The sequence below is a fragment of the Mesoplodon densirostris genome, chromosome 4 (assembly GCF_025265405.1).
Source record: "Mesoplodon densirostris isolate mMesDen1 chromosome 4, mMesDen1 primary haplotype, whole genome shotgun sequence".
NCBI classification, from domain to species: Eukaryota; Metazoa; Chordata; class Mammalia; order Artiodactyla; family Ziphiidae; genus Mesoplodon; species Mesoplodon densirostris.
This window is the reverse complement of record NC_082664.1, coordinates 16,638,198-16,664,890: the sequence shown is the minus strand read 5'-3', so window position 1 is coordinate 16,664,890 and position 26,693 is coordinate 16,638,198. Positions and strand designations below refer to the sequence as shown.

Below are 26,693 nucleotides of genomic sequence, written 5' to 3'. Positions count from 1 at the left end.
TTCAAGCCACATATTGGGTGCCCCAACCCTGGGGTCCTACAAAAAGAAGACGACCCCCTGGAGGGCTGGTGGGACTAACAAGAGGATTGTGGGAAGCCTGAACTCCACTCAGGAGGAGCATGCTTGTGCTGGCTTGCTCCTGAAGCAGGGACGAGAGGGCAAATTGAAATCAAGCAGGTGGCCAACTGGTTTCCCATGACTTCCCCAGTGTATACACCAGCCTGGTCCAAGTGAACATTCCAGCCTTGCTTGCCTCCCATCACAGCTCCACACTGGAATAAGAGCTGCCATGACCAAGGAAAGACCTTAGTCGTGAGACACTGAGGTAGCTCAAACCTGAAGCAACATCTGAGAAGGGCAGAGGCAGACATTGCTTCACTTATACAAGTGGAACATGAGAGGCAGTCCAGATCTCTGATGGTGGCTGGACCGCCACGGACTGTACCCCAGCCCTCACTGAGTGCCTGCGCTAGCTCCTCTTGCTCCAGTACTGTTCTACTCTGGAGTGAGGGTGCCAGTGCTGGGAGGGGGAGAGCACATACTTGAAGGGAACTGAGCCGGTTTGGAAGCCCAACTCTCACGGCTTCTGCTCTAGCAACTTGGAACCTGACCCTGCTCCCCCACAGGGTGATGATGGACACTTAGCACAGAAGCTTCAGCTCACACCTGCTCCAGCCCTAGTCCTTCCATCTCCATCCCCACCTCCTACCAAGATAATAGCTGCCAGCACAACCTGAGGAAAGATATGGCTTGTGTTCACATCAAATCCAGCTCTCCCACCAAAGCCACTGGCAGACTCAGACTGTAAAGGAATGCTCCAACATAAGGAGCAATGGGTAACAGTTTTACTTAATTTCATAGAGACAGAGAAAGACAGGGAAAATGAGAAGACAGAGGAATTTTCTCAATTGAAAGAGCAAGAGAAAACTCCTGAAAAAATAATTAATGAAATCAAAATAAACAAGTTACCAAATGAAGAATTCAAAGCATTAGCAATAAGAATACTAACTGAATTAGGTAAAAGAATAGATGAGAATTTTAACAAGGAACTAAAAAATGTATAATAAAGAACCAGTCAGAACCAAAGAATACAATAACTGAAATGAAAAACACACTAGAAGGAATTAACAGCAGATGAGGTGGCACAGAAGAACATAGAAGGGATCTGGAAGACAGAATAACAGAAATCACCCAATCAGAACAGCAAAAAGAAAAATAAATTTAAAAATTAGAACAGTTTAAGAGATCTCTAGGATAACATCAAGTGTACCTACATTCACATCATAGGGGGCCCAGAAGGAGAGAGAGAGAAGGGGGTTGAAGATATATTTTATGAAATTATGACTGAAATCTTCCCAAATCTGAAGAAGGAAACAGATATCCAACTCCAGGAAGAACAGAGAGTCTCAAACAAGATGAACCCAAACAGACCCACACCAAGATATATCATAATTAAAGTGGCAAAACTTAAAGATAAAGAGAGAATTCTAAAGGCAGCAAGAGAAAAACAAAGAGTCATATACAAGGTATCCCCCAGAAGGCTATCAGCTGATTTTTTCTGCAGAAACTTTGCAAGCCAGAAGGGAGTATCATGATATATTTTAAGTGCTGAAAGGGAAAAACCTGCAACCTAGAACACTCTATCCAGCAAGATTATCAATTAGAATTGAAGAGAGATAAAGAACTTCCCAGATAAGCAAAAACTAAAAGAGTTCATCAATACTAAACCAACCCTAAAAGAAATGTTAAAGGGTCTTCTCTAAGTGGAAAAGAAAAGGCTACAAGAAGAAGTATCTATAGGAAAGGAAAAATACCACAAGTAAAGGAAAATATACAGTAAAGGCTGAGGATCAACTGCTTAAATAAGCTAGTACAAAGATTAAAAGACAAAAAAGTTGTAAAATCAAGTATAACTACAATAATCAGTAAAGGGATAAACATGAAGATGAAAAATATTACATCAAAAATAAAATATGTGGGAGAAGAAAAAATGTAGATCTTTTAGAATGTGTTTGAACTTGAAGAACTACCTGTTTAAAACAAATAGATACAGGTCAACACATATGAACCCCATGGTAACCACAAGTCAAAACCTACAACAGATACACAAAAACAAGAGAGAAAGGAACAAGCATACCACTAAAGAAAGTCATCAAATAAGCGAAGGAACTAAAAGAAGAAGAAAAGAACAAGGAAGAACTATAAATACAACCAGAAAACAAATAACAAAATGACAATAAGTACATGCCTATCAATAATTACTTTAAATGTCAATGGACTAAATGTTCCAATCAAGACATAGGGTGGCTGATTGGATAAGAAAACAAGACTTACCTATATGCTGCTTACAAGAGACTCACTTCAGAACTAAATACACACACAGACTGAAAGTGAGGGCGTGGAAAAAGATATTTCATGCTAATGGCAACGACAAGAAAGCAGAGGTAGCAATACTCACATCAGACAAAATAGACTTTAAAAGTCTGTAACAAAAGACAAAGAAGGGCATTATATATTGATAAAGGGATCAATACAAGAAGAGGATATTACATTCATTAACATATATGCACCCAATACAAGAGTACCTAAATATATAAAGCAAATATTAACAGACATAAAGAGAGAAATTGACAATACAATAATATAGGGGACTTTAACACCCCACTTACATCTATATACAGATCATCTAGATAGGAAATCAACAAGGCAAGAGTGGTCTTAAATGACACAATACCAGTTGGGCTTAATAGATATATATATACAGGACATTCCACCCAAAAACAGCAGAATACACTTTCTTTTCAAGTGCACACAAAATGTTCTCCAGGATAGGTCACATGCCAGGCCACAAAACAAGTCTCAACAAATTTAAGAGGATAGAAATTATATCAAGCATTTTTTCCAACCAAGAAGTATGAAACTAGAAATCAACTACAGAAAGAAAAATGGGGAAAGCACAAATCCACAGAGACTAAACAACATGCTACTAAAAAACTAATGAGTCAACAAAGAAATCAAAAAGGAAATCAGAAAAAACCCTGAACAAATGGAAATGAAAACACAACTTTCCAAAATCTATGGGATGCAGCAAAAGCAGTTCTAAGAGGGAAGTTTATAGCAATACAGGCCTCAAGAAACAAGAAAAATCTCAAATAAACAACCTAACCTTTCATCTAAAGAAATTAGAAAAAGAAGAACAAACAAAGCCCAAAGTCAGCCCAAGGAAGGAAATAATAAAGATCAGAGAGGAAATAAATAAAATAGATACCAAAAAGTAATAGAAAAATCAATGAAACCAAGAGTTGGTTTTTTGAAAAAATAAACAAAATTGATAAACCTTTAGCTAGGCTCATTAAGAAGAAAAGAGAGAAGACCCAAACAAACAAAGAAATGAAAGAGGAGAAATAACAACTGATAGCACAGTGATACAATAAGTCATAAAAGAATACTATCAACAGTCATATGCCAACAAATTGGACAACCTAGAGGAAATGGACAAACTTCTAGAAATGTACAGCCTGCCAAGACTGAGTCAGGAAAAAAAGGCAACATTAACAGACGTAAGATTGAAATTGTAATAAAAAAAAATCTCTCAGCAAACCAAAGTCCAGGATGGGTGGCTTCACAGAGGAATTCTACCAAACATATAAATAAGAGCTAACACCTTTCCTTCTCAAAATATTCCCCTCTAAAATTGTAGAGGATGGAACACTCCCAAATTCATTTTATGAGATCACCATTACCCCGATACCAGATAAAGATATGAAAAAAAGAAAATTACAGGCCAATATCTCTGATGAATATAGACACAAAAATCCTCAACAAAATATTAGCAAATCAATTCCAACAATACATAAAAAGGATCATACACCATGATCAAGTTGGTTTTATTCCAGGGTCACAGGATGGTTCAACATTTGAAAATCAATCAATGTGATACATCACATTAACAAAAGGAAAGATAAAAATCACACGATAATCTCAATAGAAGCAGGAAAAGCATTTGACAAAATTCAACATCCATTCATGATAAAAACTCTCATTAAAGTGTGTAGAGAGGGAACATATCTCAACATAATAAAGGCCATTTATGACAAACTCACAACCAACATAATACTCAACAGTGAAAAGCTGAAAGCTTTCCCACTAAATTCAGGAAGAAGACAAAGATGCCCACTCTCTCCACTTATATTTAACATAGTATTGGAAGTCCTAGTCACAGAATTCAGACAAGATAAAGAAGAAAAATGTATTCAGATTGGAAGGGAAGAGGTAAAACTATCACTATTTGCAGATGACATGATACTCTATATAGAGGAACCTAAAGTCTCCACACAAAAACTATTAAAACTGATAAATGAATTCAGCAAGGTTGCAAGATACAAGATTAATAAACAGAAATATGTTGTGTTTCTATACACTAATAATGAAATATCAGAAAGAGAAAGTTTTTTTTAAATCCCATTTAAAAATCACATAAAAATACTTAGGAATAAACTTAACCGAGGAGGTGAAAGACCTATACTATGAAAACTCTAAAACGCTGATGAAGGAAATTGAAGATGATTCAAAGAAATGGAAAGATATCCCATGCTCTTGGATTGGAAGAATTAATATTGTTAAAATGTCCATACTACCCAAAGCAATCTACAGATTTAATGTAATCCCTATCAAAATACCAGGGACATTTTTCACAGAACTAGAATAATCCTAAATTTTATATGGAACCACAAAAGATCCCAAATTGCCAAAGCAGTCTTGAAAAGAAAGAACAAAGCTAGCAGTGTCATGCTCCCTGACTTCAGACTATACTACAAAGCTACAATAATCAAAATAGCATGGTACTGGCACAAAAACCATAAAACTCTTAGAAGAGAACATAGGCAGAACCCACTTTGACTTAAACTACAGCAATATTTTTTTGGATCTGCCTCCTAACGTAAAAGAAATAAAAGCAAAAATAAACAAATGGGACCTAATTAAACATAAAAGCTTTTGCACAGCAAAGGAAACCATTGACAAAACAAAAAGACAACCTACTGAATGGGAAAAAAGATTTGCAAATGATATGATCAATAAGGGGTTAGTATCCAAAATAGATAAACAGCTCACACAACTCAATATCAAAAAACCAAAAAACTCAATTAAAGATGGGCAGAAGACCTGAACAGACATTTTTCCAATGAAGATATACAGATGGCCAACAGGCACATTAAAAAATCCTCAACATCACTAATCATCAGAGAAATACACATCAAAACCAAAATGAGATATCATCCCACACCTGTCAAAATGGCTATCAACAAAAAGTCTACAAATAACAAATGTTGGCAAGGATGTGGAGAAAAGGGAACATTAATACACTGTTGGGATTGTAAATTGGTATAGCCACGATGAAAAACAGTATAGAGGTTCCTCAAAAAAACAAAAATAGAACTACCATATGATCCAGCAATTCCACTGTTGGGTATATATCTGAAGAAAATGAAAACACTATTTCAAAAAGATACATGCACCCCAATGTTCATAGCACCTTTATTTACAACAGCCAGGATATGGAAGTGTCCATCAACAGATGAATAGATAAAGAAGATGTGGTATATACACACAATGGAATATTACTCAGCCATAAAAAGGAACGAAATTTTGCCATTTGCAACAACACGGATGGATTTGGAGGATATTTTGCTTAGTGAAATAAGTCAGACAGAGAAGGACACATACTCTATATCACTTATATGTGGAATGTAAAAAAAAAAAACTAGTAAATACAACAAAAGAGAAACAGACTCACAGATATAAAAAACAAACTAGTGGGCACTTCCCTGGTGGCGCAGTGGTTAGGAATCCGCTTGCCAATGCAATGGACACGGGTTCCAGCCTTGGTCCAGGAAGGTCCCACATGCCACGGAGCAACTAAGCCCATGCGCCACAACTACTGAGCCTGCGCTCTGGAGCCCGTGAACCACAACTACCAAGCCCACGTGCTGCAACTACTGAAGCCCGTGCACCTAGAGCCCGTGCTCCTCAACAAGATCAGCCACTACAACGAGCCCGCACACCACAACAAAGAGTAGCCCCAGCTCACCACAACCAGAGAAAGCCCGCATGCAGCAACAGAGAGCCAACACAACCAAAAATAAATAAATTTTAAAGAAAACAAACTAGTGGTAACCAGTGGGGCAAGGGAAGAGAGAAGGGACAAGATAGGGGTACAGGATTAAGAGGCACAAACTACTATGTGTAAAATAAATAAGCTACAAGGATATATTGTATAGCACAGGTGATATAGATAGTATTTTATAATAACTATACATGGAGTATAACCTTTAAAAATTGCGAATCACTATGTTGTACACCTAAAACTTATACAATACTGTAAATCAACTAAACATTAATAAAAAAATTTTCATTGTCTTAACATAATAAATAAATAAATAAGCAACAAGGATGTATTGTACAGCCCAGGGAAATATAGCAATTTTTTGTAATAACTTTAAATGTAGTATAACCTATAAAAATATTGAATCACTGTTTTACACCTCAAGCTAATATAATATTGCAAATGTACTATACTTCAATTGGAAAAATCAATCAGTGTAAAGAAAGTTTGGGTTTCTGACAACTACTAAAGGTAAGGAAAAAGAAAGGTGGTGATAATGAGGGAAGGAATCAAAGACTGATGTTATATTCTGATTAACTTTGTTTCCTGAAAAAAAAATAGAATAAAATAGACCCTAAATGTATTTCTCAATAGAAAATGCAATGAGTTACATGTAATCACTCCTGATCTATTAATGATAGAATTTTTCTTCTATTTTCCTCGAATAATAAGTTATTGGAAAAGAAATTTCCCCTGGTTTGAACACATCGAATTCTCAAAGGTCCCTGCTCTCTGTAAGGACAATTTCATTACCTTGGATGTAAATAGGTTAATTTGGGGACTCTTCAGGAACGGCAGGAAGTTCAGCGCAGTGTCACACACAGAATGGTATCACACATTTCAGAAATCGGCCTGGTGCGCAACGAATGGCCATTTTCCTTCGCTTTTGTTCTCCTTTTATAATACTAATGCTTATTATGGCCTCTGTCAAGGTGCAGCTTGGCTGTTGTGTAAATAATGTATATTAGGAGGTGACAAACCTAATTATCCAAGTGAGGCAAACAGTCCCACTCCTGAGAGTTAAACTGCTCTATCTCTGCCTTGGAGAACTCAGGGTAAATAAAAGTGTACGAATGTCACTCCTCCTCACTCAAACACCAATGACCCTGACAACACCTGGAAGAATCTGGTTTGTAAAGTCTGCCTTTCCTCGTAGAACCTCAAAATCAGATTTTCTCTTTGGAAACCAAAGTTGGATATCAGCTTTTTATTGTATATTATTCTATCAAATAAGTCAGTAAATGTTACATTTCCTTCTGACCTACATGAACACAGAACTCTCTGGAATCTCTGACTTAAGAATTAGAATTAGCACCCTGGGCATTATGTTCTTGCTAATATTCCCTAAAGGCATTACATTCAGGTTACAACTTGCCCTGTTGATACAGAGAAGTCTAGCCTTGCCCAGACCTGCTTTCTTTCAACTTTGCCCTCATTTCCCATTCTCTCGCCCTCCTCACTGCATCTTAATCCCTCGTGCCTCTCACCATCACCATGGCCACCAGCCTCATCCAGGCCACCATCACATCCTGCCTGGTCTAATCCAACAGCCTCCTAAGTGACCTCCTTGCTTCCACTTTCACCCACCTTCTGACTCATAAGTCTGGGGGTTAAATACCACTTCTAGAAGCATCTCCTCCCCTTCCCCCTGCTCCCTCTGTGGTCGGCAGAATAACAGCCCCCAAAGATGCCCATATCCTCATCCCTGGGACCTATGAATATGTTACCTTACATGGCAAAAGAAACTTTGCAGATCTGATTAAGTTAAGGACCTTGAGTTGGGGAGATTATCCTGGATTATCTGGGTGGACCCTGTGTCATCACAAATGTCCTTATAAGAGGAATGCAGGAGGGTCAGAGAAAGAAACAGATTTAAGGACAGAAGTAGAGGTCAAGTGATGTGGCCATAAGACAAGGAATGTAGTCAGTCCCTAGAAGCTGGAAAAGACAAGGAACAGATTCTCCCCTAGAGCCTCCAGAAGGATCCAGCCCTGCCTAGACCTTAATTTCAGCCCAGGAAGACAGATTTTTAACTTCTGACTTCCAGAACCATAAGATAATAAATTTGTGTTGTTTTAAGCCACTAAGTTTGTGGCAATTTGTTACAACAGACACAGGAAAACTAATACACCCCCCACTAAATTAGGTCTCCCTTGGCCCCCACTCTCTGCACTATGATGTTGACAGAACCTGTTTGCTCATCATTCGACTTAGAGCTCCAGGAGGGCAGGCACCGTGTCAACCCCCTCATCTCTTGTACCCCAGTAACCTGCCCAGTGCCTGACCCATTGATGGCTGATGAAAAGAAGCTTCTAATGAAAAAGGAAAGGCAGGAAGAAATGTTGGCACCTCCAAACCACGCCTACAGTGGTGGATGGCGGGATCATATGGAAAACAGCTTGACATTCCAGCAACACTGGACAGGTCCTCCAACACAGCAGTGCTCTCTTCACACCTCCACACCTTCACGTGTGTTCCCTCTGCCAGGAGTCCCCTCCCCACCCCCATCTGCCTGGGGAACTCCCGTCCTCCTCAGTCTCAGCTCCAAGCTGCCTCCTCTGTGAAGCCATCCTGGCCTCGCCAGGCAGACTCGACGTGACCATCTCCCCACAAGACTATGAACTCCTTGGAGTCAGAAGGCTTGACTTTTCATCATTGGATCTCCATTTCTTGGCACAGTGCCTGGCCAAGAGCAAATATTTGTTTTCTGTTGTTGTTGATGATAATTATGATGATGATGACTCCTTTGGACTATAAACAGAAGCCCCATCAGAATCACCACCACCCTCAAGAGGAAGCATTTATTTAGCACCACATGGGGCTGTGCTGTGGTGGGGATAAGGCACAGTCCCTCCCAGCTTCACGGGGTTGACAGTCTACTTAGTGAACATGCTTCACAGCGTCAGGTAAAAAACATTAGGATGAAGCCTCTCTGGGTGACAAATGATGGCCCTGAGCACGGAGATCAGTTTCCTTCACTGACCTGCATCATGGATGATTCCAGGGCTCTAGCACCCCTGAGGCTGGGCAGAATTGGGCTTGAGAAAGGTCTTTGCGGGCCAGTTCCTGGTGCCAGTTTGCTAAGAGACTGAGCCTAGGAGCAGAGTTGGAACAGAATCCACCAATTCCTGAATTCCAAAACACCAGAAACAAAAACCAGAGAGTTTCGATCCCAAACCCACCAGTGTCTGGGTGACCTTGAAACCGCCACTTAGTTTCTGTTTCCTTATATGACACATGTGAATAACAATGACCACTTTGGTTTTTTGTTTGTTTGTTTGTTTGTTTGTTTTTTACCCCCTCATGGTTCTTGGGAAATGCAAGCCCCCCGACTTACTGATTGGAGTATATTTGTACATATCACGAGTATTGGCAGGGACCTCAGAATGTTACAAAACCTTTTGTGCATTTGATGAAAAATGGAGTAGGCTGCTTTAGCAAAGATGACTGCACATTTCAATGGCTAGAAAAGGATTTGGTTTGTGTCTTTTCCTTAACTTGGATAAGTTTACAAAGGATGGGTTTTTTTTAATTTTTTTAAACATCTTTATTGGAGAATAATTGCTTTACGATGGTGTGTTAGTTTCTGCTTTATAACAAAGTGAATCAGCTATACATATACATATATCCCCATATCCCCTCCCTTCTGCGTCTCCCTCCCACCCTCCCTATCCCACCCCTCTAGGTGGACACAAAGCACCGAGCTGATCTCCCTGTGCTATGTGGCTGCTTCCCACTAGCTATCTATTTTACATTTGGTAGTGTATATATGTCCATGTCACTCTTTCACTTCGTTCCAGCTTACCCTTCCCGCTCCCTGCGTCCTCAAGTCCATTCTCTATGTCTGCGTCTTTATTCCTGTCCTGCTCCTAGGTACTTCAGAACCTTTTTTTTTTTTTTGTAGATTCCATATATATGTGCTAGCATACAGTATTTGTTTTTCTCTTTCTGACTTACTTCACTCTGTATGACAATCTCTAGGTCCATCCACCTCACTACAAATAACTCAATTTCATTTCTTTTTTATGGCTGAGTAATATTCCATTGTATATACGTGCCACATCTTCTTTATGCATTCATCTGTCGATGGACACCTAGGTCGCTTGCATGTCCTGGCTATTGTAAATAGAGCTGCAATGAACATTGTGGTACATGTCTCTTTTTGAGTTATGGTTTTCTCAGGATATATGTCCAGTAGTGGGATTGCTGGGTCGTATAGTAGTTCTATTTTTAGTTTTCTAAGGAACCTCCATACTGTTCTCCATAGTGGCTGTAACAATTTACATTCCCACCCACAGTGCAAGAGAGTTCCCTTTTCTCCACACCCTCTCCAGCATTTATTGTTTCTAGATTTTTTGATGATGGCCACTGTGACCAGTGTGAGGTGATACCTCATTGCAGTTTTCATTTGCATGTCTCTAATGATTAGTGATGTTGAGCATCCTTTCATGTATTTTTTGGCAATCTGTATATCTTCTTTGGAGAAATGTCTATTTAGGTCTTCTGCCCATTTTTGGATTGGGTTGTTTGTTTTTTTCATATTGAGCTGCATGAGCTGCTTGTATATGTTGGAGTTTAATCCTTTGTCAGTTGCTTCATTTGCAAATATTTTCTCCCATTCTGAGAGTTGTCTTTTCATCTTGTTTCTGGTTTCCTTTGCTGTGCAAAAGCTTTGAAGTTTCATTAGGTCCCATTTGTTTATTTTTTATTTTATTTCCATTTCTCTAGGAGGTGGGTCAAAAAGGATCTTGCTGTGATTTTTGTCATAGAGTGTTCTGCCTATGTTTTCCTCTAAGAGTTTCACAGTGTCTGGCCTTATATTTAGGTCTTTAATCCATTTTGAGTTTATTTTTGTGTATGGTGTTAGGGAGTGTTCTAATCTCATACTTTTACATGTAGCTGTCCAGTTTTCCCAGCACCACTTATTGAAGAGGCTGTCTTTTCTCCACTGTATATTCTTGCCTCCTTTATCAAAGATAAGGTGACCATAGGCGCATGGGTTTATCTCTGGGCTTTCCATCCTGTTCCACTGATCTATATTTCTGTTTTACAAAGGATGTTTTAATTAATCCATTTCTTCTGCTCAGAAACCACAGTTGCTCTCACTCTAATACTAAGTTGCCTTGTGACCTGGGATCTGCCACTGGAGCCCTCTGTGCCTGGAGCCACCATAGGAGCAAAATCGGCCCGAAGGTGGTGACCGTGGTGGTGCAGATAATAGGAGTTCCCGCCACTTATTGCACACTCACTTTGTGCCTGTGACTCTGAAAAACACTTGTTTACATTGTTGCATTTGGTCCTCACCATGAGGTATTATCTCCCTTGTGTGAGTCCAGGTCCTCCCAGAAGCAGATGCCAAGAGGGGATTAAATGTGCAGGGCAGAAATAGAGACACAGATGTAGAGAACTAACGTATGGACACCAAGGGGGGAAAGTGGTGGTGGGGGGGGGGGCGGGTGATGAATTGGGAGATTGGGATTGACATGTATACACTAATATGTATAAAATGGATAACTAATAAGAACCTGCTGTATAAAAAAATAAAATAAAATTCAAAAATTCAAAAAAATAAAAATAAATGTGTATGGATTTTATTAAGGGAAATGCAGTCAGGTGGCAAGGACAGCCAGCAGACACACTGTGAGTCTGAATCCACTGATGGAGAGAGGGAAGGAAGGGAGGGTGTGGGAGTCCTAGACCACCTGCAGCCCAAGAAGGCTCAGCACGGCCATCAAGGAGTTCTTGAGCCAGAGTCAGCCATCTGAGGAGTCCTGTGTCTCCCAGGAGAGGCCTGCTTTAGGGTCCCTGCTGCCCTCAGCCATGGGCTGGAAGCAGGCCACAGGAAGTATGCCCCCAGCGGAAGTCAGAGCAGCAGCTGGGTTCTTGCTCAGTTATACTCCCTCCAGTTGGAGGCCTGCGTGGCGCATGCCTGCTCACGGCCACCACACATGCCCACTTCACAGACAAAGAAACTGAGACCCAGAGAGCTTAAAGGACTAAGCCCAGGTCAGGTGGCCAGAAAATGGTGGAGCCAGGATTAAAATTAGAATAACCTGACCTCAAAGTCAGTTCTCTGGACCGTAGGAACAGAAAACTAGGAAAAAAAAAAAAAAAAAAAAAAACTCCAGGTGGAAAGAGCCCTTTCATCTAAAATGTGTCAATAATGGATGAGGCATATAAAGTAATGGCCTATCGGACTTCACAACGCCAGCAGAAAAGGATTTGGCAGCAAAAGTGCTGCCAAGACTTGATGAGAAAGAAAATGTTGGAAGACAATGATTTTCATTTTACAATGTTTCCTCCCAAACAGTAGTCCATTCCATCTTTTCCGTAAATATGGGTGGATATGGGGGCACATGTGGAAATCTTTTTCTTCTTGTTTGAATTTGTTCAATTTTATACTATTCAGGCTTTCCCAGGCTTTCCCAGGCTTTCCCAAGCTCCATACATTTTACATTCAATCAACAAACACATGAGTTCACCAGGCACCATGCTTGGCCCTGGGGATGTATATATGAATAAGACACATCCCTGCCTTCAGAGGTAGTGTGGGAGAGTTGACAAAGATCTGACGCATGATCTAGTTTATCTTCACAAAGCCTTCTGTGGCGGGCCGTGGTCATTATCTATCCCCCTTGGACAGGTGAGGAACTGAGGCCAGGGGAGGTGACACTGACTAGCCTATCACAAGCTAGTAAGCAGTGGCATCCTTGGATCCAGCTTCAGACCCCTAACCCCGAGTACCCGCCCTGCTCCACAGCACCTGGAACAAATGGTGTTCGGGATGCTGGGTATCGAACGGGATTCGGGGTATCCTGAGAACGTGAAATGCAGCCACCTCGGAGGTACCACTGTCACATAGCAACATGACCCTGCCTGTCAACCCATGCAAAGTACAGCTGTGACTGCAACACGCTGGTGAGAGGCAGGGAACACTCGCCTCCCCTCACCAACCACCACCAACCCCTCCGGGTCTGGAATTGTTCCAGGGCCACCTGCATAGGCAGCTCAGAGCTTCCAGAGAGCCCCAGGTTAAAGCTGAGCTTGGAATCTCCAAAAGGCTTCCCTGGCTGGACCAGAGGGTGGGTGTTGGGAAGAGGGAAGGAGAGACGAGGAGGAGACCATTCCAGCCCCATCATCCTGCGGTTGTCACAGCCGCTGGTTTCAGCCATGATCTGCCTCTAAGAACAGCCAAGATAATGTGTGTGCTCTGTCTGATTCTATATACCTTGCAGCCAAACCTTGTTTTTCCTGTTTCCATGTGACAGGTTCACCTTAGACATGATCAAGCTGGTCCTGGTAAGAATGCAATGACCATCACTGTAACAGCCTTTATTTTAAAATCCAATTATTAGAGAAATGCAAACCAAAACTACAATGAGGTATCACCTCACACTGGTCACAATGGCCATCATCAAATAATCTACAAACAATAAATGCTGGAGAGGGTGTGGAGAAAAGGGAACCCTCCTACACTGCTGGTGGGAATGTAAATTGGTACAGCCACTATGGAGAAAAGTACGGAGGTTACTTAAAAAACTAAAAATAGAGTTACCATATGATCCAGCAATCCCACTCCTGGGCATATACCCTGAGAAAACCATAATTTGAAAAGATACATGCACTCAAGTGTTCACAGCAGCACTGTTTACAATAGCCAGGACATGAAAGCACCCTAAATGTCCATAGACAGATGAATGGATAAAGAAGATATGGTACATATATACAATGGAATATTACTCAACCATAAAAAAGAATGACATAATGCCATTTGCAGCAACATGGATGGACCTAGAGATTGTCATACTGAGTGAAGTCAGACACAGGAAGACAAATACATATGATATAGCTTATATGTGGAATCTAAAAAAAGGGTACAGATGAACTAATCTACAAAACAGAAAGAGAGGTACACACGTAGAAAACAAACTTATGGTTACCAGGGGGTAAAGAGGGGGGACAAATTGGGAGATGGGGATTGACATATACACACTGCTATATATAAAATAGATTACTAATAAGTACCTACTGTATAGCACAGGGAACTCTACTCAATACTCTGTAATGACCTGAATGGGGAAAGAAGCTAAAAAAGGAGTTGATATATGTATATGTATACCTGATGCCCTTTGATGTACAGCAGAAACTAACACAACATTGTAAATCAACTATACTCCAATAAAGATTTAAAAAAAAAAGAATGCAATGATACTCAGTCTAGACATACTAAATAACCAAGCCATGTCCCCAGAATGCCACCACAGATGAAGCTCTCCCTTTAGGTTTTATCATTGCCCTCTCCTTCCAGCCCTCCTTAAAAACTTCAGGCTTTGTTTCCAGATGGAAGAGACCAAGGTATCGTGAAATTTCTGGGACAGAGAGCCACAACAGTGGGAAGCAATGGGAAGACTGAAAGGTGAGGAAGAAGGAAGTAAGAATGTGCTGCCACCTTGACTCGGCGCTGTCCTCACCTACTCTCACCTGAATTGCTGGGACAGCCTCCAGTCCTGCCCCTCTTAAATGCATCCTCCACATCCTCCAGGGGGCCTCTCCAAGGCGTGGATCTGATCACATCCACCTCATCCTCAAGCTCCACTCCAGGCACCACGGACCTTCAGAAGAACATGCAGGCTCCGTGGCTTGCAGCAAGCCTCCCTTCCAGGACCTCGTGCCTGGCTGTCTCCCCAGCCTCACCGGCTGCCACACCCCACACGCAACTTTTGCCCCAGGCAAGCAACACCCAGGCCCCTGCATGCCGAGCCCAGAGGAACAGGTCTTGCTTCCCAATTCCTTTCTCCTTCTCACTCTTTATCTGGCCAACTGCTCCTCATACTTCAAAACTCTCTTCATGTGTTACCACCTCCAAGAAGTCCTCCCTGACTGCCCACCCCTCAGTACAATCAGATGCCCTTCCCCTTGAGATTTTCTCTATGTCTCAATGTGGAGCTTAGCACAGTGCCTACAGCTGGAAGGCTCCTAGGTACAATTTGCTCGTTCCTGAATTCATTCATCCATCCATCCACAAATCTGCCTTATGCCAGCATTTATGATATCAAGTTTGCACACATGCCCAAAGGAAAGTCTGACTGCTGAGTTCACTGAATCTGGTGCTAGTGGTTGTTGTTGTTTTCTCACAGACAGACATCCTGAGTCAAGGTGTTAAAATTCTCAGAAAGCAAATAGTCCAAGGAGAGCTTGTAATCCACTTCATTGTGCTCCAAACCCTCAGTTCTGAGCTTTCTTGTTCTCTTCACAAAGGGCTAGAAGGTTCTCTTTTACTCATGGGTGCAAAATATTTGGGGGGGGGGTTAAAAAAATCTGTTGAATGGGATGAATCACCCTTGGTGAGTCACCTCTCTCGTAGCAAGCAGGCAGAATTTCCCTCCAGCCTGCCTTCCTGGGGTTTCTCTGACTAGGACCAAACAGCATAAATTTGGGTTTGAGGACCCAAAGGCTGAAGCCCTGGCCCATTAGTGCACCCCCAGCCTGAGAAGAAAACAAAGGTTGCTGGATTCATTTGGGGCTCAAAGGATCACTGACTTCTTTCTCAGGACTAGTAAGCAGATGGTTTCTCCTATCTTCCCCAACTCTCTTGTTGTATTTATAAGCCAATGGCATGGCACAAAGTCAGGGGTCTTCACCAGCAGACAGGGCCTGGAGAATGAGGCTCTTGGCATGGAGGCCTCAACTCAGGCAGTAGCACAAGGGATGGAGAGGAGGGGGTCAGAGACAAGGGGTGTTAAAGAAGTAAAATCCACAGGTCCTAGTGATTGACAGAAAGTGAGAAGTGTGGAGAGGGCAGGATCCAGGATGACACCCAAGCACCTGGTTGGAAGAGCGTGGTGTTCTCCAGGACAGAAAAGGCAGGAGGCCTGGGTTTACAGCTTCTGTGGCACATCCAGGTGGCCATATCCAGTAGACATTAGACTTAAGGGACTGGAACTCAGGCTGGAAGCCTAGGTTTGAGAGTGATGAGAATATAGGTGATATTGAAGCCACAGGACTGGACGAAATGGTCCAGAAGGAGATGCAGAATGAGAAGAGAGTAAAAGATGGTGCTCAAGGGAGCCATATGTAAGAGACAACAGAGAAAGAACTAGAAAGAATGAGAGAGCAAAGGGGGAGCACCAGAGTGTGGCTTCCTAGACATCAAAGGTGGTCAATCTTTTTTTTCCTTTTTGTTTAATTAATTAATTATATTTTTGGCTGTGTTGTGCCTTCGATGCTGCGTGCAGGCTTTCTCTAGTTGCGGTGAGCAGGGGCTGCTCTTCGTTGCAGTGCGCGGGCTTCTCATTGCGGTGGCTTTTCTTTGTTGCGGAACATGGGCTCTAGGTGTGCGGGCTTCAGTAGTTGTGGCATGTGGGGGTTCAGTAGTTGTGGCTCTCGGGCTCTAGAGCGCAGGCTCAGTAGTTGTGGCACACGGGCTTAGTTGCTCTGCAGCATGTGGGATCTTCCCAGACCAGGGATTGAACCCTTGTCCTCTGCATTGGCAGGCGGATTCTTAACAACTGCGCCACCACCCAAAGGTGGTCAATCTTATTCCACTCCACTCCCAGCATCATTCCCAAGGCCTGGTCTGCTAGAGGTCTCAGGGTGTGTTTGATGAACTGATTACTGTCTCGTAGGATTATCCTGCTGCTCATTAACAGCTTTCTCATAGACCATTTTCTCTCCCTGGCTTCCAGGAAACTCTCTTCAACAGACCTCTGTTCCAGAATTCCTGGGCATTATAGGTCACTCCTGGTAGCAAGCGAGATGCCTTTACTGCTGCAGTGAAATGAACTCTCACTTACGCACATGAGCACAAAAAGCCAAGAGCCAGAGGTATTTCTTGTATGTGCTGAGCTGGTCAGAACAGCTCCAGCATTTCCCACAGGTCTGCTCATCTTTCGGGACCCAGGGCTGCCTACCTTCTGGTTCTGCCAACAGACCCCAGACTCTGCCATGTTGGCGAGATGGACTCATTTGTCTTGACTCCACGGTTTTGTTTTGTTTTTTTTTGTTTCAACTTTACTTTTATTTAAAATGAGGCCATATTTTCCTCTTATAAAAAGAGAGTTCAACTAGAACTGTCAATTTTCTCATCTGTAAAACAAGAGCACTGAATCAGCTGACTATATTCATTCAGAACTCAATTTCTTTATCGTATGATCACTAAGGTTCTCCCTAATCTAATATACTAAGGTTCTAAGGAAAGGAAAATATATTACTAACGACATGTTTTGATTTTTATTTCTTAGAGGTCAAGGCTGAAAGGTGCACAGCCACGGCTGGAGTTCCTTTGTTCCAAGATGCTTCATGAATAATATAGTTTGTCTCCTGCTCTAAGTTTTTCCTCCACAATTTAAATTAGCTAGAGCACTTTTAAAAGGAAAGGTTTTTTTCCCTTCCCTTTGGGATTAAAAATAATATAAACAGCTGCAGTTCCCAAAACACCTCCTTTATCCCGGGGCCAAGCGCTTGAAATCCTATTGTCAGGACCCATTCCTTCGAGCTAGGTTTGCCTTTCCCAGGTGTCACATCAAAAGCAGTTAGTTACCTCTCCTGCAGCTCTCTGCGGGGGACCCCTCCCAACCAGGCTGGAGCCAAGTGATCCTTCTAAAATTCCAATCTAGCTTCTTCTTAAAACCCCACAGAGGCATGGACATATATACACTACCAAACGTAGGGTAGATAGATAGTGGGAAGCAGCCGCAGAGCACAGGGAGATCAGCTCGGTGCTTTGTGACTGCCTGGAGGGGAGGGATGGGGAGGGTGGGAGGGAGGGAGATGCATGAGGGAGGGGATGTGGGAACAGATGTATATGTATGACTGATTCACTTTGCTATAAAGCGGAAACTAAAAAAAAAAAAAAAAAAAAAAAAAAAACCCACAGTAACAATGCCACAACTCTTTACATGGCCTCAGGGTCCGTGTTACTTTGCCAGCCCTACCTCGCCCTCCACAGGCATTCCTCCAGCCTCAGTAAAGTCCCTTCGGTATCAGTGGTCACAAACACATAGATCCTGAGTAGCTGCATTCATTTAACCAATTATTTTTACAGATCCACAGCAGAAAGGAAAACCAAAAAAATAGTGTTAATCCATTAGGGAGAAAGATTCTGTGACTTAAGTCCATAACCCATGCTACTGCCTAACTCTCTAACCTCAGGAAATCTGTTCATTGCATCCCACCCTAGGATGGTGACAGAGGTGGGTACAGGTACCTGGATAAATTCTGTATCTATCAGAGCATAAAATACATTGAAGTGATGAGTGTGCTAATGTTTAACAATAATTAAAAAGGAAGGGGTATTTAGAAACTTGATGTGTCATTCATTCACTTATTCAGCCAATACATGCCAAATGTGTGCCAGGAAGAGTAACAAACTCTACACTCAAGAGTTCGGGCTGCCAAGCCACCATCCACCAGGAAGCTGAAAAGGATCAACTCTTTGAAGAAGTGCAAGGCCAGTGGGGCCTCCATGTAGCTTTGATCTGTCTTCTGCTCTCTGCTTCCTCTGCTCTGATCCAACCTGCCCTTCCTCTCCCGTTCCAAACCTTTCCAAAGATAACACAGGACCCCCTGCTGAAGAACTGAAGACCTCCCCTACTTCCTCCACATTCTTCCCTGACACTTGGGCTTCCCCTGAGGATACTGCCCTCTAAGGGTGGCATTCAGGTAGAGGTCGCTCAATCTCCCTCACCCACAACATCAGGGCCAGGCTGTCCCAGGAAACCAACACTCCACAGTCTGTCAAAGCCCCTGTTCCTTTGAGACCCAAGCCCTCTGGCTCCTCTACTACCTGCTCTGCTTTATGGCTGTCAGTGGTAGACCTGACTTCTCCCCGACGCCTTCCACCACCCAGGTCCTGCTTTCCTCCTGACCGATTTTAATGTCCCACAGAGAACCCACCCAATACCCACGCCTCCCATTTCCCTGATTTCAGCACCATGACCATCTCCATTCCACTTCAACCACAGACTCAGGTCAGGCTCCCCAGAAGCAGGTCCCGTCCCGAGATGAAGATTGGTTTGTAAGCAATTTATTTAAGCAGTGCTTCCAGAAGAGCCCACAAGGAAGTGAAGAAGCAGGAAAACAAAGGACAAGAAACCAAGCAAGGGTGCAATTCCAGGTGAGGCCCCTGGTCTCTGCCTGAGCCCGCGGTGCGGGGGGGGGGGCTCTGCAGCATAAATTACATCCCTGCGTGTGTCTCGCCCTAAAGCAAGGGAGCTAGGCTTTCACTCCTGTGACCTGTCACTGGCTACGGAAAACCCCTAGGGGAGACAAACACCCTGAAACACGGCTGAAAAGAGGCACCAGTAAACCCAGGGAAGTCCTCTGACAAAGGCTGTGGGCACGCGCTACAAGGCGAAAGGCCACAAACTCTGGAGGACGGGTGTGCAGGGCCAGGGAAGCGCACCGGGAGAGCTCGTGGGACACCAACAGCACCCGCCACCACTGCCTCACCTTGGGCCACATCCTGAACCTCGCCATCGTCGTCTCGAGACATGTCCCCACCTCAGACGTACTGTTACGGACACGTGCTGCTGACTTGCACATCCGATTCTTCCGGCTCTCTCCCTTAATTACTCCCCCACCGCATCCTGCCTCTACTCTCCCGCCCTCTCTCACGCCCCCCCCCCACCCCGCACCATGTCCTCTTTCTTCCTACCCGACTCAGCTTAGACTCCAGCTTCAACACTACACCCTTCAGCTCACAGACTCAACTCCCTTCCCTCCTGTCCTTTCCTGGAACTACCTGGAAATAGCCCCTTCTACATGATTCCTCTTCTCTGCATAGGGTCCTCATCCAGGCTGCTGAACGCTGCCAGGGAAACAGAACAGGCTCAGGGATTGCTGCCATTCTAAATCCAGAGTGTCCTTCCTCAGCTGGCCCTCAGTGCCGCGCGGCAAGCTGCCCCGCTTCCCTGCTCAGAGGTGGCGGTCAGGTTACATGTCTTGAAGCTATGCAAGTGTATCTCACTACAAACAAACCTGGAATCGTGTATGAAAATCCCTCTGCAAGATGGATACTCTCCAAAAGGATTTCTTGCAAAAAGCATTTAAAAAGCAAGTTCTGTGTGCCTCTAAAATGGGCTTTGGTTTATGCTTATCTTTTTTTTTTTTTTTTTTTTTTTTGCGGTACGCGGGCCTCTCACTGCTGTGGCCTCTCCCGTTGCGGAGTACAGGCTCCAGACGCACAGGCCCAGCGGCCATGGCTCACGGGCCCAGCCGCTCCGTGCATGTGGGATCCTCCTGGACCGGGGCATGAACCTGTGTCCCCTGCATCGGCAGGCGGACTCTCAACCACTGCCACTGCGCAACCAGGAAAGCCCTATGCTTATCTATTTTTAAGAACAGTTTATGTAGAATGAGGTGTGCCCTCACTTTGCCCTTTTCCCAGGGTCTTTGAGATGGAGTCTCAACGCCCCAGGTACATTCTGCTTTGCAAGCAGCCTCAGCCGTCTTCACTCGCCATTGTAGCTAGCTGTTCAGTGTACCCTGCTCATTCGTTGTCACTAAAACTCCGACAAAAAACTTAGATGGAGAAAAAATTGTTTTAGGTGGTTCTTCCTCCACTGTGCCTACTAAGTTGCAAAAATGAATGAGATCTGTCAAAGGGAGAAAACGGTTTCTACAAAACACCCTACAAAATGGCTCTGCATTTCAGCATCACCCTCTGGATAACTTCCTCTACAGCAGCTCCTCTAATGCAGTATCAGTGCTGCTGACATCAGCAACATTTCTGTGATTTACTGCAAATGCAGCTCTCAAAGGCTGGGAGTAAGCGAGGGCGAGAGGAAGAGAGAAACCTGAAAGGGAAAAGAATTAGTCCTCAAAAGGCTGGGGAGACAGCGACGCAGAAAAAGTACCAATCCAGTTCTCTGAAGAAGTGTTTTGAAATATTCTTAATAGCTCTCATTAGTGAAGTCTTCAAGGAAACAGCAGACTTACTGAAAAATTGGGGGAGGAGATCTTTGAAAAGTAGGGAAGGGAATCTTCAATAAACCTAGCAACACCTAGGTTGGGGGTGGGGGGGACCAAATGGGGTCTGATGAAGTCAAGAGTCAGGGCTGCCAGGGAAATCCTAGGGCTAAACCAGCTTCCACAGGAACTTTCCACACCAGAGAGCTGCTAACTGTAGGTTGGACCTTCCTGCTAGACCATCACCTCACTCCACCCCCAAAATATCTAGAGAGTAAATGCCTCCAGAGACCCCTTGAACATGAACCCTTCCATCTCTGAATGGTCCACAGTCCCAATCCCAGTGCACAGTATACAATAAGAGCTCAATTCATGTTCACAGAATGGATTTAACAGCTGTTTGTCAAAACCTTTTGTGCTCAGGCACCAGAGGGCACAGGTGATGGAGCAGAACCCTGCTGCCTAGGAGCTAACCAAGGTAAAAGGATGGATGAATGGGGGTGGGTGGGGCGGTTCTCTTCCACTCCCATGTCGTTCAGAAAAGGCCCAGCACTCAAGGATCTAGAGAAGGTGTCCAAAATCGCAGAGAGCAAGCAGATCTTTGGATGGATCACATGGCAATCTACCAAGCTGCCATGCTGGTCCATAAGCGGCTCCCCAGGAAGCAGGTCATAAAGCAAGTGTGTACAGAGTTTGCTCTGACATCGTTTTCAAGGGTTAAAGCCCTCTTCCACACTACCACCTTCTTAGAGACCCTCAGACCCAAATCTGTTACCCAGGCAAACTCTCCATGGGATGAATCAGTTGCAATTAAGCAGCCACTATAAAAACATTTCCTTTCAAGGAACTGCCCAGTTATAAGAACCATTGGGGCATTATTCAAAATCCTATAGCCAAACACAAGTTAGATATTGAGTACTGGCACACAGTAGGGCTCAATAAATTAGTTTAGAATGTAAGTACTGCATTCAGCTTGCCACGTAAAGGAACATTTACTGTGGATGCAAGTTCCTCGTAAATGGCAAAGCTTGGGGAAAACCACAAGAGAAAAAAAAACATTTTCATAGAGAATTAAATCTAACCTTTGGGATCTCCAGTCTTAACCAAGGAACAGAATCTTCATAGAAAATCCTAGCTGATATTTAATTCAACATACACTTTGGGTACTTAATTGCTTTGAAATTGCCTCTGAAGAGGTCATTTGAAATACAGTCTTGTGGTTATGTCTCCTCCACCTTGTAGAAGGAGAAAGGAAGGCATAGAAATTGGTCTGACCAATTAAAACAGTGAATAGCTCAGCCCGGCTGTCTTGGAATTTGTGGGCATTTCCAAGAGTTCCCTGCTATTTAAAGATTCTTAATGGCCCCTCACAAGCCAGATGCATTTAAGCTGCTCTAATTGCGAGGTGCCAACCTCAGCAAAACCATATGCTCCACAGCCACAGTGCTAAAGTAGGTTATGTCATGAAGTACTTGGTTCCTCAAGCACAGCCAAGAGTGCCACACCACTTAATTCATTGAGAACCTCCATGTGAGGCCCATTCATGGTGTTCTCTAAGTAGCATCACAAGTACAGGGGTAGGTTCTTTCCATTCAAATGTTATTGTCAGCTACATTTCCCCACAGCACATAATGCAGTTTCTCTCAAACCAGTATTTGATGAGTGCCCACTAAGTGCAGTACACAACCTGCACAGCTGTGCATGGCAACCCTGCCTCTCAAGGCAGCTTCAGCTCTGTCAAGTTTGTGAACTCCCTACAATCTGGACATGAGCTAGAAATGTTCTTGTGACTGAAAGTTCACATTTCCTTTTATCACAAGTGAACGATTGCTGGATGCATCTATCAAACTCTGCAGTCTGTTAAAGGAAGAGGGTGATCATCACATTTTAAGGCTATTTTTAAAATCATTTTCCATCAAGAAAACCCAGTGTGAAAAAGTAAACTGAAAACAAAGATCACAATATGATCACTCTTTCTGGGACATGTTTACATACTACATCAGTCAGGATAATCTAACAGACAGATGATCTAAATCTAGCTGAACTTCTAAAACATAGAATAAACTCTCCCTTTTCTATGACTTTTGGTTTTATGGATCTGTGCTTGCATGGGCACTTTAAAGGTTATTTTCTACAGCAGATGATAATGCAGATTTTACCGGCAGAAGAGGTTTTAACTAGCGACTGGGCTCTTGAGCCTGGACTTAAAATAAAGACAGTGATACCACTTACAGACCAAATCTTTAAACTAAGAACGGTGTGGAATAGATCAGAGGTGTTCAAACTTTTAGAACAAAACTCTTCCATCAAAGGGTTTTGTTCTAAAAGTTTGAATTTTGAGTGGAAATTTAATTTAAACTTTAACTGGAATGAAATTTAAACTTTTTTTTTTGCATTTATTTATTTATTTATTTTTATTTTTTGCTTTATAACAAATTTAATCAGTTATACATATACATATGTTCCCATATCCCCTCCCTTTTGCGTCTCCCTCCCACCCTCCCTATCCCACCCCTCCAGGCGGTCACAAAGCACCAAGCTGATCTCCCTGTGCTATGCGGCTGCTTCCCACTAGCTATCTACCTTACGTTTGGTAGTGTATATATGTCCATGCCGCTCTTTCACTTTGTCACAGCTTACCCTTCCCCCTCCCCATATCCTCAAGTCCATTGAAATTTAAACTTTAAGTGGAAATTATAGATATAGATACAAAATTCCATTTGAAGGAAGGCATCAGTCAGAGAAACCTAACAGACATAAGATACAAATCAAACTGAACTCTCCTTCAAGTGGAAGGGTTTTGTTCTAAAAGTTTGAATTTTGAGTGGAAATTCAATGGAGTTGAATAAAATTCAAATTTTAGGTAGAAATTACATAGGTATAGATGTAGAATTCCATTTGAAGGGAGAATTTTGTTCTAAAAATCTCAATGCCTCTGATCTATTCCACACTGGTCTTGGATATTACATACTGTATTATATATTACTAATACAATATATTAAATATTAGATATATTAAATTATATATCGCATTGTGCATAATATAATATAACATAATATAGTGTCTTAAAGCAGACCAAATAGTTGGAATTTAGGGCATGAGAGTCATACCAGCTTTACCTCCCTCTCAATCCCTGCACTGGGTCCCCAGACCTCCTTGTGACCCAGAAGATTCATGGAACACAATTGGAAACCACAAATCTGGAGGAAAGAATCTGGAGAAAGAGCACCAAAGAGAATATCCAGAACTTGGGTTCTAGTCCCAGCTTTGCACCAACCAGCCCTGCCACCTTCAGCATCTACTGTGGGAGCAGAAGACCTGGGTGCAAATGCCAGCCTGTGTCACTTAACCTCTCTACTACTCTCTCCCTTACCTATAAAAGGGGTACAGTAAAGTAACCTGCCTCATTGGATTACACTGCAAATCACTGATATCATACTCATAGGGTGCTTAGTATATCAAATGGCTGCAGTAAGTATTTAATAATTGCTGGTTATAATAATAATTAATTAATAGATAAGGTCTACAGAATGAGAAATGTGTTCCTGAACATTGAATGTAATGCTAACTGAATATGTTTGCATTAAACTCATTTTGTGTCTTGTTTTGACTAGTTTTTTTTTTTTTTTTTTTGGCTGCATTGGGTCTTCGTTGCTGTGCATGGGCTTTCTCTAGTTGCTGCGAACAGGGGCTACTCTTCGTTGCAGCATGTGGGCTTCTCATTGCGGTGGCTTCTCTTTGTTGCGGAGCACGGGCTCTAGGCGCGCGGGCTTCAGTAGCTGTGGCAGGAGGGCTTCAGTAGTTCTGGCTCACAGGCTCTAGAGCGCAGGCTCAGTAGTTGTGGGGCACAGGCTTCGTTGCTCCGCGGCATGTGGGATCTTCCCGGACCAGGGCTCAAACCCTTGTCCCCTGCGTTGGCAGGCGGATTCTTTATCACTGTGCCACCAGGGAAGCCCTTGACTAGTTTTACTGTAACTATCATTAGGGATTGACATTTCTCCCTCTCCAGAGACTACTTAATAGAAAGCCAACGGTATCCGTCTTCACCTTTTAGCTTGTTGACTTCCTGCGGTATCTCGAGTTGCGCCCCATGGCAATTAACACAGGGCCCTGCACAAAGTCAGCATTCCATCAAGGTTTCTTAAATGAGAGAGAGCTTACCAGTCCTAACAAGTCAACCTTTGAATACCAACACAACTTGGGTCAAGAGAGGTAAAGTCCGTTAATAGATAAAGGAGACCCTGACTTCAGAGCATGTCCCAAATGTAGAAATGTATTGGATCCTTTAAGCCAATCAGCCCCTCATAATTGGCCTCCCGGTTAAGCCTCAAGGCAGACTGTCATTTTTCAGAACCAGCCACAATATCTCCCATCCCACAAACTCTTCTCACTATGTGACTTTGATATTCCTCCCTTGTGAAGGTGGAACGTATGCCCCCTTTCCTGGAATCTGGACAGGCTTTTGACTAAGGCAGAAGGGACACTATGGGACCTCCAAAGCTGTCATAAAAGATCACAGCACTTCTTCCCAGTTCTCATGGGACACTCACTGTTGGAATCCAGCTGCCCTGCTGTGAGGAAGCCCAAACAGGCCATGTGGAGAGACCACTCAGAGTGGTCCTGTGTAGGTGTTCCAGCCCACAGCCAAGCTAAGATCCCAGCTGAGGGGCAGTATCAACTGCCAGTCACGTGAGCAAAGATGCTTCCAGTTGATTCCAGCCCCCCACCACCACCACCATTAACACCCATAGCCTTCGAGTCTCCCCAGGTGAGGCCCCAGATATCATGGAGTAGAGACAAGTCATCCCTATGAAGTCCTGCCTGATTTTCCAAACCACAGAGTCTATGAGCAAAATAAAACGCTAGTTTCATGCCAGTAAGTTGGGGTGGTTTGTTATACAGCCATAGCAACAGAAAGTGGTTTTAATTCATACTATAGAAGAGGAATTGCTCATAAAATTGAACCATGGAAAAAACCAGGAACAGAGCCCAAGCATCTTACACATTGACCAATAAACAAGTTGAAACAAGATTCTAAAATAATGCTCTTATTATATATAACACGATTTACTCTTCCATCTGTTGAACATACCATATACAGAGCAAATAGCAACATTCAAATCATTACCATTTATTGAGTGCTTATTATGTACCAAGGACCATTCCAGATACTTTACATGTATTAACTCATTTAAAATTACTCTATGAAGTAAGTACTAGTATTACCCCATTTTACAGATGAGCAAACAAAGCACAGAAGGACTAGTAAGAAGCAGGGCTGGGATTTGTTTTGTTTAGTTTTGTTTTGGCCACACAGCTTGCAGGATCTTAGTTCCCCAACCAGGGACAGAACCCAGGCCTACTACAGTAAAAGCTCTCAGTCCTAACCACTGGACTGCCAGGGAATTCCCAGAACTGGGATTTGAATCTAGCAATCTGATTCCAGAGTGGGTGCCAGACTGCAGTGCACTTAGGGACGCTTCTCAAGCCTTATGCCATGAAAAATACTATATGTGAAGCAACTAGCACAGTGCTTGGTATGTAGTCAACACAACGAATACTACTTCTTTCCCCACCACTGACATAATTTAGGTGCCACATTTTCTAAAGCAAAAATGATGCT

General features: G+C 43.0%; 1 protein-coding gene across 1 annotated transcript in view; it reads right to left on the bottom strand.

Moving 5' to 3' along the window:
* Positions 1-26,693, bottom strand: part of KCNK10 (potassium two pore domain channel subfamily K member 10) — a 145,963-nt gene that overhangs the window by 81,478 nt on the left and 37,792 nt on the right. The gene's annotated exons all lie outside the window — the stretch shown is intronic.